The following is a 22,561-nucleotide window of genomic DNA, read 5'->3' as shown; positions in this document are numbered from 1 at the left end:
GACACAGTATTGCCAACACCAAAAAATCATGAGTCAGCTCCGACCCCATACAATTGGTCAAAAAACCGTAAGATCTTTTTAAATGATACATTTGAGGTTCCTGCATTCAGGCTGCACTTGGGTGGCTCTTTCAGGCTTTTCTCTGCAACCAGGAGGGCCAAAAGATTACCTGAAAAAGAGAGAACACAGAAATTCTCCCATAATCACACGATTCCCAGAGCTTGGGCTTTAAGAAAAACACCAAATATCAGGAGACGCCAAAAATGGCAAGACTTGGTGACACTGGAGACTATCACCGGAGGCAGAACCCTCACAGGAGCCAGCCCTGGGCTGTGGAGCTCACGGCCATAACAGAGAAAAGTGACTGTTTGTCTGGGTGATAGGTATAGAGGAGGGCCATTATGACAAAAGAAACACAAAATGCTTCAATAATGCCCAAGCTCACTGTCTCTTGCAAATGTGGATCTGGGTCTGACTGCATTAGAGAGATGGCAAAGAGTTCACTAAAAAGCTGCATTATAGGAAGGTGACGAATGAGAAGCCTTGAAACAGTCAGACCTAAATGCAAAACTCAGCTCTGACACTCAGGCTTCCCTCAGCAAGATGTGTCCCCAGCCCTAAGCCTCCCTTCCACACACACAGGCTGGACGCTGATCGTGACCTGTCTGCTGCAGGTCGGAACCAGGACCCAGGGAGCAGTGTGGGGGGCTGATATTATTTCTGGTTATAAATACCTGGGAGGCAGCAGGTCTCAGGATGGGGAGGGCCCTAGAAGTCAGAGTTGCTAAAGCCGAATCCTTGGGATTTGCCTGGCTCACTCCCGCACACCTGTGTCTCCTTGCTACGTTTTCATCTTGAAATCCAAAGCAGGAGCCTGAGCCTTCCAATGGATATGCTTGTGGCCGAGCCATGGGCAGGCGAAGAACCCTGGTGGGACGTCCCGTCCATGGGGCTGGAGGGTGCAATGTTAATGCCACTCTTGGGAAGGTCATTATACTCTGGACAATACCAGGCACAATGGGGAACATCCCAGAGCCAATCAGGTCCCAAGGCAGGGCTCACGCAGGCTGCTTTCACCCTCCCCCTACTCCTTTGTGGTGCTTCCATTTCACTGCTACATTGCTGTGCTTGCTGTGGGCTCCCTTGGGCCAGAGCTCTCCCTACACCCTCTGCACAGCGCCTCCAGCAGGGCCACCAGCCACAGCATCCTGAAAAGGGACACCATCAGCAGCGACTCCCTAGGACCCAGAGGCACTGCTAAGGGCAGAGGGATGGGGTGGGGTCATTGGAATTAATTGCATGTAGAGGGGATGGCAGGAAATTAATTGGGGACCGCCTGGCCAAGGATCATCCTCTTCTTACCACCTAGGGGCCTGAGCAAGGACCCCCCACCCCAGGCCCCAAATTGCCTAAGTGAGGCACAAGCATCTCTCAGGGGGTGTGGCACCCCCGGCCACTGATTGCCCTGGGTTCAGTGCTTTCACCTGGTTGTGAGGTTGGTCTCTCGGTGTGAATCAAATGAACCAGTTTAGCCACAATCTGTAAGAGCCCCCCACTAACCCATTACAGATTGTGGCTAAACTGGTTCACATGGTTCCCACGGCAAGAACAGCGCCATGACAGGATTATACACTAATCAATGACAGTCTGTCCGCTCTGTGACCTGTGTCCCATGTCACTGGTGTGTCACACAGCTGTTTGCAGGCTGGAGATGCAGGTCTGGCTCTTACAGCCAGAGACTTGCGCCCACCTCCCTCCTCCCCGCCCCTGTTCTGGGGAGATCTGGCCTGCGCCTCCCCGTTTGTTCTTTGTTACAGAGCTTGTCCGGAGAGACGGCTCTTTGGGAACAAAGCGCTTTCCTGAGTGAGGCTCTGCTGCCTTGCCTGGGACTAAATATGCAGAGACGCTGTGCGTTAGCCCTTTGATCAGCAATTTATCTCTCTGTGCCGCAGGTTCCTGGAGCCTGGCGTTTCCTTCCCGTGCTCAGCCCTGCTCCCCAGAGCCAGGGAGACAGGTGTGAGGAATTAGCTACAGGGACGAACTGCTGACAGGAACCGGCACCAAAAGCAGGGGACAGAGTGTAATGTTTATTACGTTTGAAGCAAAACAAACATGCGGCCTATTTATGTATCTGTAGAGAATTAATTGGGGAGCTCCACAAAGCAGCAGATTATAAATTAGAATCGTTTTCACAAACTCCAGCCCATTCATCTTATTTCAAAAGGGGCCTGTCGCCTCCGCCTGACTAATTCCTCTGCACTCAGCAGCGCTCTCACGCCAGCTCCAGCTCCCCACACGGGGCTGAAGGGTGGGGGTAGGTGAGGACACCTCCGCAGCAAGGTCAGCTTTGAGTATGGGGAGAAGACCCCTGAGCCTGGGGAGAAGGGGCCTCTTCCCTCGACCCTCCCCAAGCCTGGGGAGAAGGGGCCTCTTCCTTCGACCCTCCCCAAGCCTGGGGAGAAGGGGCCTCTCCCCCCGCCCCGATCCTAGGGAGAAGACCCCATTGGCCTGGTTGCCAGGCACATCTCTGCACCACTGGCACAGCCACAGCAGGAAGTCAGAGGGGATGAGCGAAGGGACAGGCACAAGAGGAACCACAGGGTGGAGAAGCTGGAGACTCTGGGCCTGGTTTTCAGAGGTGCCGCGTCACTGGTTGCAGGGGCATCTGTGAGGGACCGGGGCATAGGCGGTCCGGCCTAGCGGTCACAATTGGCTTGGTGCCCACCCATCAAGGGCGGTCAGCAAGCAGGGGTGAGAGGAGTTGCTGGAGCCAGGATCGATAGGCTAGCGCCAGGGGCAGAGCCGGAGATCAGCTGGCGTGGTGCAAGCCGGAGTCACAGCAAGCCAGACATCTGTGGCTGCCCAGACAGTTTGAGCTTAAACAGCACGCTTAGCCAATCAGAGGCCCCAGGGTGGTACTTCCTGCAGTGCCTAATCCCCAGTGCTCCTTGGAGGGGGCATTGCACGCCATCCTGCTGGCACGGTGGGAACATCAGCCACCCCTGGCACCGCAGACCCAGTTCTAGTCCATGGAGCCTTACGGTAGCCTGGGTGCTCAGCTCTCTAGCAGTCAGGGCCAGATGCCAACTAATATCCAGACCCTCCTGCCCCGAGGCCTTGTAACCCCAAGGCTGGTGCCTGGGAGCAAGGGGGGGCACCAGGGAGCCCCTTCAGGCTCAAAGGGGTGGGTGGAGAGGGCTGTGCCCTGGCCCCTCCCTTGCTGCCAGGTCATTCTGCGAGGATGGGCAGGAGGTCTGCCAGCCTTAGGCAGCACAGCGCTGGCTGGAGTCCTCTTGCTGCTCTGCTGAGGTTGCCTCTGCCGAGCTGCTTTGATGCTGATGCCTCGGTGTTAAATCAAAGGGTGCAGCCAAGTCCCCGGTGGGCGGGACGCTCCCCAGGCTGCGCTCCCACCTGGCGCATGCAGGAGATGAAAGGGAGCAGCAGAGCTCTGTGGCTGCCTGTTGTGACAGCTCGGCTTACCCAATCAAAACACCAGGATGAGACCTGCCTCCTGACACTGCTCAGGGGAGACATGATGTGCCAGGTCCCATTCCCATCACCCCCATGCTGCTGAGCAACATCACCCCTGGATAAAAGAAGGGGGCAGCTGCAGATGGCCCCAGCCCCAGATTGCCAGCCACCAGTCACTGAGCCATCCATCCTCCCTGGCCTTGAGCAGCAAGTAGCTTGTCTGGCGCTAAAACTGCTCCCCTAGCAAGGAAGCACCTGTCCCCAGCAACAAGAGATTCTGACGCGCAGTGAGGAGCAAGCCACAGCCAGGAGGGAGTGTGGGAGCTTCTGGGCCCCAGGCATGTTTAGGAAACTGCTGAAATGCAGTCCATTTTACACGCGTGCTGCAGACATCGGCTCCTGGGCAGGGAGCAGCAGCAGCCAGAACCCATCTCCCTTCCGGGAGCAGGGTGTGTCTCAGGTGCCCTATGCTTCCTGGCATCCCCTCTGAGGCAACACATGGGGGCCTGCACTGCCCCCTGGGCATCGCCCTCCAGCTCCCTGAGCCAGAACCAGGCAAGGCTGCCACTGTCTCTCAGGTGGTGGGACTCTGCCAGCACAGAACAAAGCTGAGGTTTAGAGCAGGCTGGGCTCCACAAAGCCCCCCAGCGCTGGAGGAGGCGTTGTCCTGAAGCAGCCTGTCGTGGAGGAAGGATTCCAGCTATCCAGCGCTCTGCTGTCTCTCAAGCGCCCATCACCACAGTACCTGGGCTCCAGGGACCAGTAATGCTCTGCAGCGTTTCCCATCTTCCAAGTGCTTTACAGATGGGGGAGGGGGGGGATTGTCCCCTCTGGAGAAGGACAGGGGAAGGGCCAAGCCAAGGCAGTTGGTGTCAGAGCTGAGCTGAGCCCACGTCCCAGTGCTCCTGGTTCTCTCGCCAGTCCAGCAAGGCACAGGGCCAGGCCAGAGTCCGAGCCTGGCCCCTGCCTCAGGGCACCATGTGCTGCACAAGCACAGAACAGAGCCACCCTGCCCAGTTGCAGGCGGATTAAGCCTTGGAAAGAGCCTACACCCTGGCCCTCTTCAAATCCCCCCTTGCTCATGTGCCCTTACACCCTTCCCGGCTACTTTACCCTGTCCAGCCCCACATCTCAGCCTGGTCCATTCAAAGGTGACCAGGGAATGTCTTTGCCACCCAGGCTTTGGTTGGTGCCTCGCATCTGTGATGGAGAGGGGAAAGTTCCAAGCTCAGGTAGGAGCAGAGGGGCCTGAGGCAGATCCCTTTGCCCATGTGAGTCCTACCCAATCCCGCCACTGAAGGCTGCAGCAGCTGTGGAACAAAGTCTAAGCCTGCCGGGCCGGGCCTCTCGTGTCTGTGCCCCGTGCCTGCTGCCTAGCCACCCTCTTCCCCTCATCCAGAGGTTCAGGAGAGAGATATCCAACTAGTCACTGTGGCCAGCCTGGCCCCTGCAGATGGGGCTCTGCCTACAGCCTGACATCTATCACTCACGCCCCAAACGGGCTCCGGAGCCACCATTCCAGATGCCAGATGTACTCAACCATATTGGTGCAAATAGTGAAACAAATTGATGTTAAACAGAAATAAGTCACCAGGGCCAGACCATATTCACTCAAGAGCTCTGAAGGAACTCGGATATGCAATGTAGAGCTACTCACGATGGTACGTAACCTAGCGCTGATGTCAGCCTCTGTACCAGATGACTGGGGGATAGCTACTGTGACATCGACTTCTAAAAGGGCTCCAGAGGCGATCCTGGCAATTATCAGGCAAACTGGTTGAAACTCTAGTAAAGAATAGAATGATCAGACACAGCTGGACATGATTTGTTGGGGAAGATGCAACATGGCTTTTGTAAAGGGAAATTATGCCTCACCAATCTATTTGAACTGTCTGAAGGTGTTAAACTTGTGGACCAGGGTGATCCATTGGATATAGTGTACCTGGACTTTCAGAAAGCCTTTGACAAGGTCCCTCACCAAAGGCTCTTAAGCAAAGTAAGCTGTCATGGCCTAAGAGGGAAGGTCCTCTCATAGACCAGTAACTGGTTAAAAGACAGGAAACAAAGGGTAGGAATAAATGGTCAATTTTCACAGTGGAGAGGTAAATAGCACGGTCCCCCAAGGATCTGTATTGGGACCGCTGCTGTTCAACGTGCTCATAAATGATCTGGAAAAGGGGGTAAAGAGGGAGGTGGCAAAGTTTGCAGACAATACAAAATTACTCAGTATAGTTAAGGCCAAAGCAGACTGAAGAATTACAAAGGGATCTCACTAAACTGGGTGACTGGGCAACAAAATGGCAGATGAAATTCAATGGTGGCAAGTGCAAAGTAAGGCACATTGGAAAACATAATCCCAACTATACATACAAAACGATGGGGTCTAAATTAGTGGTTACCACTCAAGAAAGAGATCTTGGAGTCACTGTGGATAGTTCTCTGAAAACATCCACTCAATGTGCAGCAGTAGGCAAAAAAGCGAACAGAATGTTAGGAACCATTAGGAAATGGATAGAGAATAAAACAGAAAATATCATAATGCCGCTATACAAATCCATGGTTGGCCCACACCTTGGGTACTGAGTGCAGCTCTGGTTGCCCCATCTCAAAAAAGATATATTAGAATTGGAAAAGGTACAGAGAAGGACAACAAAAATTATTAGGGGGCAGGGGTGCTGGAACAGTTTGTACAGTGTGGGGGCTGAGAGCCACCGAACCAAACTGTAAACCCTGTATATGATGGAAACCACTTCAAGCCAGGGGGTGCGGCAGCACCCCCAGCACCCCTAGTTCCAGCACCTATGTTAGGGGGATGGAACAGCTTCCCTATGAGGAGAGATTAAAAAGATTCTGCTCAGTTTAGAAAAGAGACGACTGAGGGAGGATGTGATAGGGGTCTATATAATCATTAATGGTGTGGAGAAAGTAAACAGGGACGTGGGTCACCTGATTAAATGAATAGACAGCAGCTTTAAAACCACCATAAGGAAGTACTTCTTCACACAACACACAATCTGTGGAACTCACTGCCAAGGGATGTTATGAAGAGCAAAAGTGTAACAGCGTTCAAAAAGAATTGGAGAAGTCCATGGAGGACAGTTCTATCGATGGCTATTAGACAATATGGTCAGGGATGCAACCCCATGCTCTGGGTGTCCCTAAGCCTCCAACTGTCAGAAGATGGAACTGGCCGATGGGAGGGATCCCTCAAAATTGCCCTGTTCTGTACATTCCCTCTCAAGCACTGGCCCCGGCCACTGTCTGAGACAGGAGTGGTCTGATCCAACATGACGGTTCTTTATATTATGTTCTTATTCTTCCCTGCACACCGCCAGGCCAATGCAGCCCCAGGCCACTGGAAAACAGGCCCAGACACTAGCTCTCCCTCCAGCTCTGCTTCCCCAGCCTCCCCTCCCTGCTCATTCCATGGTGCTGAACTCTGTTGCCCCAGACACTGGGGCTGGGCCGTATTAATGCTCCCCTGCCCAGAAGGTGCTCCCAGCAGCTCCAGGAAGCCGAGGGGCCAGGTCACCTAAGCGCTGTAGGCACCTGCAGGCACCCAAGTAGATTCAAACAGAACGGGACCATGTCCAAATCCTTGAGTGTATCCAGAACCAGGCAGCAGGCAGGGAGATGGGCAGCCTGCGCTCTGCCCTCCCAGCAGGCAGTGCACGGGGACACGTGAGAGATTCGCTTTGCTGAAGGTGGGCGTATGTCCCCGTGCCTGGCCGAGTTGGGACCAGGTGCCCTTCATGGCTTGATAGTGCCAGGTGTGCTTGGCAGCAGCTTCTGAGCAACAGTTCTGCAGTTCATGCTTTGGCTTCTGCCAGCACCTCAGCACAATGCTGACAGGCACTTTGTGGTGCTAGGCATCAGGGCCACAGTGCCCAGGCCTTGGCACAAAGACCTTCCTCTTGCCCCCTGAGCCACTTCCGAGCTTCAGGGCCTTGCTCCAGGGGCTTTGCTGCTTCACCCGCCATGGCTTCTCCCTGGGACGGGGCCTGGCTCCGCTCACAGAGAAGCACATTCTGAAGGTGTGAGGCTGCTCCCTGAACACGCCCGGGCTCCCTGCCTGTGCTGGGCTCTGCATGTCCTGCAGCACGACGGGGGCAAGGGAGGCTCTTGCCGGATGCTAAGCCCATGTTTATAATTGGTGCCTCGCAAAGAGCCGCCCTGAGGCAGGATGGGTCAGGGCACTAGCCAGGTGCAAACTCCTGCGCTGCCACAGATGCCCTGTGGGACCCTGGCAAGTCCCTTAGCCCCTCTGTGCCCCAGTCCCCAGCTGTACAAGGGGGATAACAGCCCTGCCCTGCCACACAGGGGCACTGGGAAGGTACAGACAGTAAAGACAGTGAGGTGCTTGGATCTGGGATGATGGGGGCCAGATTAATAGATAGATAGAAGGTGTATAGGGATGGATGGATAGATAGATATCCTGGCCTCTTCCAGGGTCGATGGCACCTTAACCCCTATGCTGCAGCCGGAGCAGCCTGTGTCAGTGCACAGACTGGGTGCGATCCCCAGCAGTCCTATGGGCAGAGGGCAGAGTGGAGCCAGCTGGACAGCTTGGCATGGGATCAGTTTCAGGCCCCAGTGTAGAGGTACCCAAGTTACATAGGTACACTCCATGGCAAGCACCTAAATCTGCTGCTCCCCCAGGACCAGGGATCCCTCCGTACGTGGAGGAGGCAGGGGGCCAGGCAGCAGCTTCCGGGGTGGGTGGCTGCCAAGTAATTTACCTGCTCTGTGACAGGCACAAAGCAAGCGTCCCGCCAATTAACTGCTGCTCTGTCTATGTTTCAGCTGCAGCCCCCCACTCCGTGGCTGGCAGACTGATCATTTATATCGTTACAAGAGAGTTTGTTCGAACAGGGTTACTAATTAGTACAGAAATACTATTAGCATCGGTCCCACATTCCAGACATTTGTATTAATAATGTTTGTTGGCATTGAATCAAGACCAGAGTTGGGGCAAGGGTGGAGCCTGGCCCAGGAGACAAGGGCTCAGCCAGGCTCTAGCAGGATCTGATCCCATCTCCTAGGCAGGGAGAGCAACTAGGAGAGCTGGAGCCAGGGTCAGATTCAGTTGTTTGTACAGCACCTTGCACATCGGGTTCCTGCTCTGGCACTACGGCAATGCACCTAATAAATAATGCTAAATTCAATCTGGATTGAGGCCCCGTCTGAAGACGTATGGGGTGGGGACTAGAAATTAAAGAGTGTGAGAAGAAGCAGGACCGGAGAAGGAAATTGGGAGGAAGGAGCTGAGAGTGTGGGAGAGGGGGCAGGGAACAGCCCAATAAAATGAAATGTAAAGTGGATGAATTATTTACTGCAAGAAACAATTGCGAAGTCCCTCACTCTGGCTCTGTGCCTTCTCAGAGAGGATCTGCAGCACTTCTCCCCAGCGTGCTGCTGAGTGATTTTTTACGACTGGATACACGAGGCCGGATAATCTTATAAGAGACTCCAGCAGATTGGTTTAGTATTGATCATGTGCTGAATGTAAAGGCTTTCCGCATCCATCTGCTCCTGCTCCCAGACTGACAGCTCGCCCGGACCTGGGTCTTGCCCCAGGCATTTGCACCTAGGAGTCCTGATGTCACCACTGTCCGGGGCAGAAGCACCCCCTGCCCCGGCACATTCACCCCAATGGTGAGGGGAAATGGGCACAAAAGCAGCTTCAAGGCCAAGGGTTAAAATGGTGCTAAGTGGAGCCCAAATGGTTGGTCCTCAGTGAGCCTTTCAGTAAAATCCCCCACCCCACCCCCAGCTCTGGCAACAGCACAGCTCCACAGCAGGGCAGGCCTAAATCACACCGTAGTCAGATCTACACTATGGCCCCTCAGTCGCTCCCGACCCCACAGCACTGGCCACTTGGCCCTTGGCCACAGCACAACAACCTGCAGAGCCAGGCACCAGACAAAGCTGCCCTCCATCCAACCCACAGTTCAACTGCTCCCTCCCCAAAGATATGATACAATGTCCATCCACAACCCTGGGCACAAGGCAGGCAGCCATCAGGATGGCATGGCTTTCCCAGCTCTCCCCCTGAGAGCCAAGTAGGGTGACCAGATGTCCCGATTTTATAGGGACAGTCCTGATTTTTGGATCTTTTTCTTATCTAGGCTCCTATTACCCCCCACACCCTGTCCCGATTTTTCACATTTGCTGTCTGGTCACCCTAGAGCCAAGCTGGAGTGACTTGACTGAGACAGACACAGCTCAGAGAGGGACGTTGAGGGCTTAACAATGGAAACGCCAGCGGCACGCATGCACAAAGGCAAAGGGAGAACCACACAGCTGAATTTCAGCTCAATGCCAGTTCTCTCCTGGCCAATGGCCCCTCCTTGCCCCGTTCCCTGAGCAGCCCAGCTCTAGGGCTGTCAGAAAGCTCCCTGAGCTCACCCACAGCTGGCTCTGCTCTGCCAGGCCCTGGGCTCTGAGTGTCTTCTCAGCATTCCTTACCTGGCAAGCACAGAGCTGGGGCTGCCTTGGGCTGTTTGGCTGAAACTGGAGAAAGTTTGCACCTGTGGTGGAGGGATGGAACCAGGCAGGGCTAGGGGGAGGATGCTGGGACAAGCCACACGCCAAACTGGAAAGAGTTCAGGGAAGAGCAATAAAGATGCCCCCAGCAGGGATGGAGTCCTGGGGAGATTAACACAGCTAACTTCATACGGCTGAGCAGGGGGGTGCGGGGCTGGCTGTGGCCCGTATCTGGCACTGGGGGAGGGGAGTTACTCAGGGTGACACACAGGGTAGAACTAGGCCACAAGGGATGGAGCTAAGAAAGGAGTAAGATCCAACAGGCCAGCTCCCTGACAGCCGTACGCAGGTGCAGGGCCGGCTCTGGCTTTTTGGCTGCCCCAAGCAAAAAAAAAAAAAAAACGTGGCGCGGGTGCAGGGGGAGGGGCTGCGGGGGGGGAGAGGGGAGGGAGCGGGCGGGAGAGAGAGAGAAGAGGGCGGCCAGGGCTACAGCAGGGGCGCTGCCACGCGGCCCCTCCCGCTGTGCCGCCTCCTGCCGCCTGCCGCGAGGGCTCCGCTCCGGTCGGCGGGGAGGGAAGGAAGAGGTCTTCCTCTGGTTCTCTGCGCCGCCGCCCCCTACAAGGCGGCCAGAGCAGAATAAAAAAAAAGCGTCCGTGCCGCCCTAGGATTGGGCAGAATGCCGCCTCGAACAATCTGCCGCCCAAGCACCAGCTTGCTGAGCTGGTGCCTGGAGCCGGCCCTGCGCAGGTGCTGATAATGGGGGCATGGTACCCGAGGCCAGAGAAACAGGCCCAGCAGGGACGCAGGTGAGGCCACACCCTGGCTGTCTGCCTGGCTCTGTTGCTATGTGATCAGCACTGCAGAGACACAGTGAGCCCATGCCTGCCCTAGCAGGCTCACCCCTCAGGGACACAGCAAGGGATGTAACACCCAGCTCTGGGGGGGTCACCCACAGCCAGGCAGGATGGGGGGGATGGGTGCCCTGGGCCAAAAGGGATGAAGAGCTGCAGCTTTCCATTAGTCTCAAGAAGGTTTGTATACATCGTACCTGTTGGCGCTGCCAATGGACGAATTCCTGTGACCTGCAACTGCAGGGCCTGCACTCAGGAGCCAGCCCTATAGCCGAGCACAGCATACAGGTCGGTGCGCTGAGGCAGCGTCTGGGGGCAGCCTTCGCGGTGAGGAAATGGAAGAGCTGTGCTCCAGCCTGCGTGGTGCTCCCAAATGCCAGCCCCTCCGTCTCTGTCCCCAGCCAGCAGGGCAGAGCTGCACTTTATTCGGCTAGAACGGCTTAGCCTGGAGTCTGGTGCTAGGTGGGCAATGGGAAGTGGAAAAGCCTTTGGCACAAAGTCCTGGAAGGGAGACACATGGAGACATCAGAGGAGAGGGGTCTGGGATAGTGCTGGGGCCTCTGGCTGCTCCGTCACTGGACATCAGCGGGAGATGGAGGGACAGGGCAGGACAGCATGAACTAGACACCTCATACATTCACCACAAGTGCTGCCCGGCCTGCAGCACACTGCCCGGTATTGATCGGCAGTGCCAGTCTGGCCTTGGGGGAGGGCGCAATGTTCAGCCCGTAGGAAGCTGAAAGGATGCGTGCCAATGCTGTTCAGTGGCCTGAGTCGGGCCCTGGGTGGGCTAGGCAGCACGGCCATTCCATGCCAGGCTGTGACAGAAAGGCTCGGGTCCCATTTCCTTTGCGAGTTGTGGCTCTAACAGCGCTATGTGACTCTTCCAGGAAAGAGGCTGGGGGAGACCACCCAGGGATATGTCCTCAGAAGGGCACACGCTGCCTTTTGGCTCTGGTGATGCAAATCTTGTGCCTGCTGCCCCTCAATGAGATGGTGGTTGCAGAGGGCACAAGCTGGCTCCCAAAGCTTCCAGTCCTGGGGCCAACTCAGGCAGTTTGACCCTTCTGCTGCTGCCCCTCAGGCTCAAGCGCTTTGCACAGGGAGTGGGTGAGGCACTTGTTTGGCAAGGGGGTTTTCAGACCAGTGTGGAAAGGGTTAAGGAAGGAGCAGCAGAGTAATTGTGAGTTAATATGGTCCTGTGTTTTTTATTACACTCAGCGCATTAAATTGATAGTCTGGTACCAAAGGCCAGAAGTGTCACCTCTCAACAAGATGAAATCTATGTAGCCCGTGGACAGGGGAAGGCTGGAAGATTTATAAAGACCTCCATAAAATTAACATTTGGATGGGAACGAGAGGGAAAAGAAACCATGAATTGCAACAGCAGCAGCCTGGTTAGCGAGTCTCTTTGCATTTTCACGGCTTCCATCCATCCGGACAGATACTGCTGATGGTTAGAAAAGCTGCACCAGCCTGTCCTGCCTGCTGGATGGATCTGGAGTGTCTTCATCAGTGGAAAAGGCAAAATCTGGGCTCCTGTGAGAAGGTGCCCTTTGGCGGGACTGGGGGAGCCCAGGGCAGGTTTAGCAGGGAGCTGTGGGTCAGGATTGAGGGCAAAGGCTGTGGGAGCAGTGATATGGTTGTACTATTTACACACCCAAACCCATGTGATGGCACTGGCTGGGCACAGCCAGGGCCCATCTAACCATGTAATAAATACACACAAACATGCCAGGCTTAACCCTCCTCCCTGTCTCCTTAGAGAGGGGACCATAGCTCGGCCCAGCTGCACAGGGCTGAGTGAGCAGCAGCACCTGTGATGGACAGATAGCACGTCATGGTGTGCGCGCACACACACACGCACACACACACTGTACTCCACATGCCTGCATCATGACACTCTCCCGTGCACACGCATACATTGCAGCTTCACACTTACACTCAGCCACGCATCACATTCATCATGTTTGTGCTCACACACCTGGCCCGCCCAGTGGAAATGGAGTCATTACCGGCAGTGCCGGCAGTCTGAGTGCTTTGCAATTAAAGTGAGAAAAGGTTTATACAGGAATAAATCTGTGTTAATGAGGTAAATCCTAGTCCTGCCCTGACAGGCTCTCAATCAAAGCTGGGAATTTGGCAGAAGGGGGAGAGAACAAGGATGGGGCCGTGTGCTGCTCCCGGCCAGAAGCCAGGACTGCGGGGGCAGACGTTCCTAGGATCAGTAGCTGCTCATGCCTGGGTCCCTCCAGGTGACGCCTTCCTGCCTGCGGTCAGCAGGAGGCACTGAGACCTCCTCAGGCCCAGGCAGGTTCTGAGATCCGGGGTCTGAGGGCTGCACTCAGACAAAAGGCTGTGACTGTGCAGGTAGCCAAGCTGAGAAACAGCTGAGCCAATCAGTTCCGGTTGGGGAGTGTGGAGAAGATTGGGACGCCTCCTGCCTTCAGGCCTCTCACCCCGACTCCCCTGGGGATCCCTGCACTGGATGGGCTGGGAGACAGAGGATCCCCATGTGGGCCAGGATGGTTCGGATTCCCCACATTGGATGCCTCTCTCCCTTGCCTGGTTCCCAGGACTATCGCTCTAACCCTGCCACCTGCCTAAACGAGGATCCACTTAGCCTGAAATACTGCTACAGCCCCTGTGCAGCGGCTCCCATTGCGTAAAGCCATGCAGCTGCAAAGTAAACAGTGCATTGGGATTCCAGCAGGGTCTGGCAGGCAAGGCCGGGGCAGTGCGCAGAGAATGTAGCTGTCTAGGAAACAAGGGAGGCAAAGTCGCTCGCTCTCCGCATCTCACTCCAGTCCCCAGCGCACTCCTCCTCATCGCAGCCTGTCAGCGGCACTGCTGAATGAACCAGCCTATGCACTGAGCCTGGTGGGCGTGAAGGGGGCTGGGATCAGACGCCCAGGTCCCTGCGATGGTATCCCGGGGGGGGGAGGAGCTGGCTGTCCATCTTACACTGCCCTGAGGCAAGCAAGGGGCAGGGGCTCAGAACGGTCACCCAAGCACCCCCTGTCCTCCAGGGGACCCCTTGCCCTGAGTTCTTCCTTCCCCCAGGGCACCCCCTTAGCAGCCCAAGCAGGGCATTTCTGCTGCTTTCCTAGGACTAGGACAGGAGCAGTGAGAGCAGCAGGAAACTCCCAGGGACAGGAGCAGGGGCAGAACTTCAGGAGGTCCCAGGGGTGGCCGGGTGGGGGAATGGGACTGAAGAAGTTAGCTCTCCCTGCATGGGTCTGGCTTGCCCGTAGCTCTGCGCGAGCTGCCTGACAAAGCCAGCTCGTGCCACACCCCTACACTAGTGGCCCCTGACTCCCCACCGCCCGCCTGAGTGGCTCCGCCTGCTCCCCGGTCTCTTGCACTCACAGACACTGTAAATTACCTGCTTTGCATTTTGCAGCAACAACTTAACAGTATTAATTTATAGTGTTCTGTCTTTAACAAACATCATTATCATATCGCCAGCCAGGATTATGCAAATCCTGGAACAGGAAATATTTCTCTCCCCAAAGTCACCTTGATTTATCAGTTTTAGCCCAAAATGATACAGACAAGAAAGTCAGTTTGGAGAAGTGATAGATATGTGACCCCCTCCAGTGCCCCCTACTGGGCAGGCCCAGCTCACAGGACTCACTGCATGTCCAGGCTGGGGCAGCCCTTGCAAGCTGCGCCTGCATCTGGTGACCAGACTGTGACGAAGTGGGACTGTTCTTAATGTTTTCCTCAGTTTCCCCTATGCAGTTCTTAAGTATCTAGGTGGTGGGATAAGGGTGTATGGTTGCTGCAGAGCAAAGGGCCAGTGTACATAAATGCCCGACACTCTGTCTCCTAGCAACTGATGGCCTGGGCCCCTCCTCTGCAAAGGTGCCAACTGAAGGTATTGGAGACAAAGGGATCAGGTGACCTCCTGGCCTGGGAAAGAGACAAAGCCCAGAGAAGGAGGGACTGGACAGGGCTTGGAGTTGGAGCTACCTGGGGACTAGGAGTGAGGGCAGACGCGGGTGTCTGGCTCTCTGAACCCCATAATGGACCCAGCCGAGGGGTTCCGTTCGCTGCTATACCTACAAACTCTGTTTTAGACCGTGTTCCTGTCATCTAATAAACCTGTTTTACTGGCTGGCTGAGAGTCACGTCTGACTGCAAAGTGGGGGGTGCAGAACCCTTTGGCTTCCTCAGGACCCCGCCTGGGCGGACTCACTGTGGGAAGCACATGGAGGGGGAGAGGGTGCTGAATGCTCCCAGGAGAGACCCAGGAGGTGAAGCCGTGTGAGCTTCTTGCCCTGAAGACAGTCTGCTCCAAGGGAGAGGAGGCTCCCCAAAGTCCTGACTGGCTTTGTGGGGAGCAGTTCCAGAGCATCGCCGGGGACTCCGTGACACAGACACTCCACACAGGGCCTGTGCCATGCAGCCTGCCATGAAACCAGGCACCGGCTGGGGAGTGAGCCAGGCTTGGGGCATGGGACACAGGCCGGGCAGGCAGAGAGAGATTCCTGGAGTGAACGCCAGTGAAACACACCCCTTCCCAGTGCAAAACGGACCTATGGATAGCTCTTGCAGACAAGGGGCAGATGAGGGGGATAGGGGGGTGGGTGAAGGCTAGGGCCGGCACTTCCATTTAGGCGACCTAGGCGGTTGCCTAGGGTGCCAGGATTTGGGGGGGGGGCGGCATTTTGCCGCCCTCGTCGGCAATTCGGCGGCGGGGGGGTCCTTCCGTGCTCCGGGTCTTTGGCGGCAATTCTGTGGTGGATCCTTCACTCGCTTCCCGCCGCCGAAGTGCCCCGAAGACCGGGAGCGCAGAAGGCCCCCCCCCCCCCCCCCGCCGCAGAATTGCCAACGACGACTGGGAGCACGGAAGGACCCCCGCCTAGGGCGCCAAAAACCCTGGTGCCGCTCCTGGTGAGGGCACGCCTAGGCAGGGAACACATTTCAGTACTTTACAAATCAAGCAGAGGACGTAGTGCTTAGTGCTGAGCAGAGCTGGGCCTCCCCTCCGCCCCATCATCAAGGGCTCTGAATGTCTCCCCTCTGGCTGTTTGGTAGTGAATTCCCAGTGCTGGCAGAGAGGGCTAAGGCAGCCCTACCGAAATAACGGACAGTGGCACCAGCTGCAGCTCCCTAGTTAAGGCTAGGCTGAACTCCTGCCTTAAGTGCAAAACTCAGCCCATCTGTTATGTGTGAGAAACGCAGTGCATCCTCCCCAAACTTACCGAATTGACGCATCAGGCCCAGAGTGACTGGTCTGAGGGCATACAAGAAAAGCTGTTAACTGCACCAGGCATTCGTGCTGAGTGTAGAAGGGGTTCTTTATGAAAGGCAGTGCCCCTCAGATCTTGCTTTGGCCTTATCTCTCTTTGTAACACAGACTCACCAAACCGTCTGTACGATTAGCACTCGCTGGAGCCTCGCACCAGGCCTAAAAGGGGAGAAATGTTTCTAGGGTTAATGGCAATGTTTCCTGGTTTTCTTCAGAAATAAGAGTTTCTCCATCCACAGAGGGCGAAGAACAATATTCTACTGCAGAGATGTTCCCAGCGGCCTGCTCCCTTCTCAATGGGACTCAGGCCACCCCAGGGTTCCCCTCCACTCCTGCGCACCGACCAGCACCAACCAGTCCAGCACCGACCAGACTTTTAACGGCCCGGGCATTCTGGTCAAAAACCGGATGCCTGGCAGCCCTAGTCCAGGGGCCACTTGCTTTCCTGAGGGCAGCTTGGCTTCAGTCTCATGGGAACAATAGGAATTGGCAGCCATTTTGAAAAGGCGTCTTAGTGGTGGCACTGTATGGCCTCAGACCAGGGGTGGGCAAACTATGGCCCGGGGGCCACATCCTTCAGACGTTTTAATCTGGCCCTCGAGCTCCTGCCGGAGAGCAGGGTCCGGGGCTTGCCCCACGCCACGTCTGCCGTGGTTCCACACGGCTCCCGGAAGAAGCAGCATGTCCCCCCTCCAGCTCCTACGCGTAGGGGTAGCCAGGGGGCTCCGCACACTGCTCCCACCACAAGCGCTGCCCACACAGCTCCCATTGGCTGGCAACTGCGGCCAATGGGAGCTGCAGGGGCAGCACCTGTGGATGGGGCAGTGCACAGAGCTGCCTGACCACACCTTCGCATAGGAGCTGGAGGGGGGACATGCCGCTGCTTCTGGGAGCTGCTTGAGGTAAGTGCCGCCCAGAGCCTGCCCCCCTCCAGCACCCCAACCCCCTGACCAGCCCTGATTCCCACCCCGCCCTCCAAACCCCTTGGTCCCACACCCGCAGCTGGAGCCCTCACCCCCTTGCACCCCAATTCCCTGCCCCAGGCCAAAGCCCCCTCCTGCACCCTGAACTCCTCATTTCTGGCCCCACCCCAGAGCCCGCACCCCCAGCCTGAGCCCTCACCCCCCCCCGCACTCCAACCCCCAATTTTGTGAGCATTCATGGCCCACCATACAATTTCCATACCCAGATGTGGCCCTCGGGCCAAAAAGTTTGCCCACCCCGGCCTCAGACCTATTGAAAACAATGGGAGACAGTGGCCATTTTGAAAGAGGGCATTTCTTCAGTTCTCTAAAGGTTCTAAAGGAGACTATTTTATGCTGACAGATAAAATTTCAACTATGAAAAATGACAGCAAAAGCAGTCATTAGTGCAAACTGTTTCCTTTCAAAAGCTACCTGTTGCAGCAGATTGCTCAACAGAATGTGCAAGCGGTAGGAGGAAACTGGGGTGGGGGGTGAGGTGCACACAAACCCAGGAGAATGTGGAGGGGAAAACTGGTGTAGGGGTGTAGCTGGGGGAATGTGGTGTGGGAGTTGTGGGTGCACAGAGGCATGTGGAGGACAGGATGCAAGGAGAACCTCAGATGAGCAGGAAGGAGGAAAGTTGCACATTCTGGCTGCTTTACCCTGCTAGGGCAAAGCAAAGCAGCTGTAAACCTAGGGTTGCCAGGTGTCCGGTTGAAAGAGGACCTGTACAGTGTCCAGTCACGTGTACTCATCACCGGACACCAAAAGTCCAGTTACCACAGGTGGGGGCGCCAAGGGAGGAGGCGCTGGGTCATCAACCCACGCCAGCCCCTGCTCAGCTGGCATTGCCTCCTACCTGCAACTCGTGGGTAGGCAGGTTCCCATCCTAGCCCCTAGAGCAGTGGGAGCCCAGTGGGAGCCCAGCTGGAGGGAGGTGGACAGGATTGAGTGAGGAGGAAGGGGGAGGGGGAAGAGCAGTGAGTGACAGGTGCAGGGCCTCGGGGAAGAGATAGGGAGATTCCAGCTCTCCTCCTGTAGTGTCCGGTTTTCAGACATTAGAAAGTTGGCAACCCCCTTGTGTAGCTGGCCTGCATGCTCCGGGTGTGTCAGGCTGTCCTAGAGCGTGGTAAAGCAGCCAGAGTGTCCTGGCAAATCTGGCCCTAAAGGTTCAGATAAAACAACGATTGCAGGCTGTTACTCACTATGAATATCGCATGGGAAGATGTTTGCTGGGTTTCCTGTTTGCTGTTCATCTGTAACATTTTTAATTAAGATAAAAAAGGAAATGACACTGAGACAGATGGCATTTAGGTTGAGAGTGTGTCTCAGTAACTTAAGGTAAAATATACAGCAGGGAAGTTGTAATTATCCCAAACCCAAGTGTTAAAAACCAGGAAATTCAGAATTAAGGTTACATTTGAAAGACACCCATACATGCTAAGGTCTGGAAATGCACAGTCAGGGCAACCACAGACCTTCACTCTGCCCAGTAGTGATGGTGTGAGAGAATAAATTACTGTGTTGCTTGGTCAGTTTAATATAATCTGGGAATAGAAACACTACAATTGTCCTGGCCTGGTGCTCGGTACTGTCACTGCAGGGCACAGCTCAGGCCATGTGGGTGCCCTGCTGACGCAGTGATCGGATCACTGATCCAAGTCACTGCAGCAGCTGGGACTGCGCAGTCCCATGATGTCCGGCCTGGGCCATCCCAGGGGACAGTCTATTCCATTCACTCCTCCCTCACATTCGTATGCAAGCATCACCTTGGCAGAGCCTAGGGAAAAACAGGCAGGCTCTGGGGCTGAGCAGCTCACAATTGAGTGCAGGGTGCTGGGGAATGGGACTCGTCATTGTCCACGCCCTGCTTTGGGACATATTCAGCCCAAACTCCCACAGATGCTCTCACCTGGCTCTCTCCTTGCCATTCATGCTGCCAGGACTCTTCATCCACTGAGTCGCTGGACTCTCTCCAGCTCAATCCCTTTGTGCTAATTCCTGCCCACTTTTCCAGTTTTGCCTTCTACTTCCTGATTATTTCACACCTTCCTTCACGCTGCCTGCTATGCAAGGAGCAGCCTCCCATGCCTGTGCACCATGTGCCCTGCAGCCCTCATCCTCTGCCGGAGGCCTTCCAGCAGCGCGGGCCAACACATCTCCCGGATGGGTTACATCCTACTATGTAATGTCAGCTTCTGCCTGCAGGACGAGAACTCCTTGGCCCAGGGCTGTAACTGATTACACATTGCACACTGCCTGCTGCTATGTTAGTTCTAAAGGAACATCTGACATTCAGACCCTCCTAGACTCATAGAATATCAGGGTTGGAAGGGACCTCAGGAGGTCATCTAGTCCAACCCCCTGCTCAAAGCAGGACCAATTCCCAACTAAATCATCCCAGCCAGGGCTTTGTCAAGCCGGGCCTTAAAAACCTCCAAGGAAGGAGATTCCACCACCTCCCTAGGTAACGCATTCCAGTGCTTCACCATCCTCCTAGTGAAATAGTGTTTCCTAATATCCAACCTAGACCTTCCCCACTGCAACTTGAGACCATTGCTCCTTGTTCTGTCATCTGCCACCACTGAGAACAGCCGAGCTCCATCCTCTTTGGAACCCCCCCACTTCAGGTAGTTGAAAGCAGCTATCAAATCCCCCCTCATTCTTCTCTTCTGGAGACTAAACAATCTCAGTTCCGTCAGCCTCTCCTCATAAGTCATGTGCTCCAGACCCCTAATAATTTTTGTTGCCCTCTGCTGGACTCTTTCCAATTTTTCCACATCCTTCTTGTAGTGTGGGGCCCAAAACTGGACACAATACTCCAGATGAGGCCTCACCAATGTCGAATAAAGGGGAACTATCACATTTCTCGATCTGCTGGCAATGCCCCTACTTATACAGCCCAAAATGCCGTTAGCCTTCTTGGCAACAAGAGCACACTATTGACTCATATCCAGCTTCTCGTCCACTGCGACCCCTAGGTCCTTTTCTGCAGAACCGCTACCTAGCCATTCGGTCCCTAGTCTGTAGCAGTGCATGGGATTCTTCCGTCCTAAGTGCAGGACTCTGCACTTGTCCTTGTTGAACCTCATCAGGTTTTTTTTGGCCCAAATTGACCTCTAATTTGTCTAGGTCCCTCTATATCCGATCCCTACCCTCTAGTGTATCTACCATGCCTCCCAGTTTAGTGTCATCTGCAAACTTGCTGAGAGTGCAGTCCACACCATCCTCCAGATCATTAATAAAGATATTAAACAAAACCGGCCCCAGGACCGACCCTTGGGGCACTCCGCTTGAAACCGGCTGCCAACTAGACATGGACCCATTGATCACTACCCGTTGAGCCTGACGATCTAGCCAGCTTTCTATCCACCTTACAGTCCATTCATCCAGCCCATACTTCTTTAACTTGGCGGCAAGAATACTGTGGGAGACCGTATCAAAAGCTTTGCTAAAGTCAAGGAATAACACATCCACTGCTTTCCCCTCATCCACAGAGCCAGTTATCTCATCATAGAAGGCAATTGGGTTAGTCAGGCACGACTTCCCCTTGGTGAATCCATGCTGACTGTTCCTGATCACTTTCCTCTCCTCTAAGTCTTCATAATTGATTCCTTGAGGACCTGCTCCATGATTTTTCCAGGGACTGAGGTGAGGCTGACTGGCCTGTAGTTCCGTGGATTCTCCTTCTTTTTAAAGATGGGCACTACATTAGCCTTTTTCCAGTCATCCGGGACCTCCCCCGATTGCCATGAGTTTTCAAAGATGATGGTCAATAGCTCCGCAATCACATCCGCCAATTCCTTTAGCACCCTCGGATGCAGCGCTTCCGGCCCCATGGATTTGTGCACATCCAGTTTTTCTAAATAGTCCCGAACCACTTCTTTCTCCATGGAGGGCTGGTCACCGCCTCCCCATACTGTGCTGCCCAGTCCAGCAGTCTGAGAACTGACCTTGTTTGTGAAGACAGAGGCAAAAAAAGCATTGAGTACATTAGCTTTTTCCACATCCTCTGTCACTAGGTTGCCTCCCTCATCCAGTAAGGGGCCCACACTTTCCTTGACTTTCTTCTGGTTGCTAACGTACTTGAAGAAACCCTTCTTGTTACTCTTAACATCTCTTGCTAGCTGCAACTCCAAGTGAGATTTGGCCTTCCTGATTTCACTCTTGCATGCCTGAGCGATATTTTTATACTCCTCCCTGGTCATTTGTCCAATCTTCCACTTCTTGTAAGCTTCTTTTTTGCGTTTAAGGTCAGCAAGGATTTCACTGTTAAGCCAAGCTGGTCGCCTGCCATATTTACTATTCTTTCTACACATCGGGATGGTTTGTTCCTACAACCGCAGTAAGGATTCTTTAAAATACAGCCAGCTCTCCTGGACCCCTTTGCCCTTCATGTTATTCTCCCAGGGGATCCTGCCCATCTGTTCCCTGAGGGAGTCAAAGTCTGCTTTTCTGAAGTCCAGGGTCCGTATTCTGCTGCTCTCCTTTCTTTGGGTACGTCTTCACTACCTGCCGTATCGGCGCGTAGCAATCGATTTATCCGGGATCGATATATCGCATCTCGTTAAGACGTGATATATCGATCCCCGAACGCACTCACTGTTGACTCCGGAACTCCACCAGAGCGAGCGGCGGTAGCGCAGTCGACGGGGGAGCTGCAGCCGTCGATCCCGCGCCGTCTGGACCCCAGGTAATTCGATCCAAGATACTTCGACTTCAGCTACGCTATTCACATAGCAGAAGTTGCGTATCTTGGATCGATCCCCCCCCAGTGTAGACCAGTCCTTCCTTGTGTCAGGATCCTGAACTTTTGCTTACCCTACTAATTCTTTCCTGTTTGTGAGCAGCAGGTCAAGAAAAGCTCTGCCCCTACTTGGTTCCTCCAGCACTTGCACCAGGAAATTGTCCCCTACACTTTCCAAAAACTTCCTGGATTGTCTGTGCACTGCTATATTGCTCTCCCAGCAGATATCAGGGTGATTAAAGTCTCCCATGAGAACCAGGGCCTGCGATCTAGCAACTTCTATTAGTTGCCGGAAGAAAGCCTCGTCCACCTCATCCCCCTGGTCTGGTGGTCTATAGCAGACTCCGACCACGACATCACCCTTGTTGCTCACACTTCTCAACTTTATCCAGAGACTCTCAGGTTTTTCTGCAGTTTCATACCGGAGCTCTGAGCAGTCATACTCCTCTCTTACATACAATGCAACTCCCGCACCTTTTCTTCCCTGCCTGTCCTTCCTGAATAGTTTATATCCATCCATGACAGTACTCCAGTCATGTGAGTTATCCCACCAAGTCTCTGTTATTCCAATCGCATCATAGTTCCCTGACTGTGCCAGGACTTCCAGTTCTCCCTGCTTGTTTCCCAGGCTTCTTGCATTTGTGTATAGGCACTTAAGATAACTCATCGATCGTCCCGCTTTGTCGGTCTGAGACAGGAGTCCTCCCCTCTTGCGCTCTCCTGCGCGTGCTTCCTCCCAGGATCCCATTTCCCCACTTACCTCAGGGCTTTGGTCTCCTTCCCC

General features: G+C 54.7%; 1 long non-coding RNA gene across 1 annotated transcript; it reads right to left on the bottom strand.

Moving 5' to 3' along the window:
- Positions 1-870: 870 nt before the first annotated feature.
- LOC117885968 lies at positions 871-18,348 on the bottom strand. The gene is made up of 5 exons (XR_004647875.1): positions 18,236-18,348; positions 16,019-16,224; positions 11,006-11,309; positions 5,129-5,256; positions 871-952 (listed from the first exon to the last, which is right to left on the bottom strand). It is a non-coding gene; the product is annotated as an uncharacterized LOC117885968 (long non-coding RNA).
- Positions 18,349-22,561: the final 4,213 nt, after the last annotated feature.

Source organism: Trachemys scripta, chromosome 12 (genome assembly GCF_013100865.1).
Source record: "Trachemys scripta elegans isolate TJP31775 chromosome 12, CAS_Tse_1.0, whole genome shotgun sequence".
NCBI classification, from domain to species: domain Eukaryota; kingdom Metazoa; phylum Chordata; order Testudines; family Emydidae; genus Trachemys; species Trachemys scripta.
This window is presented reverse-complemented; position numbering and strand designations above follow the sequence as displayed.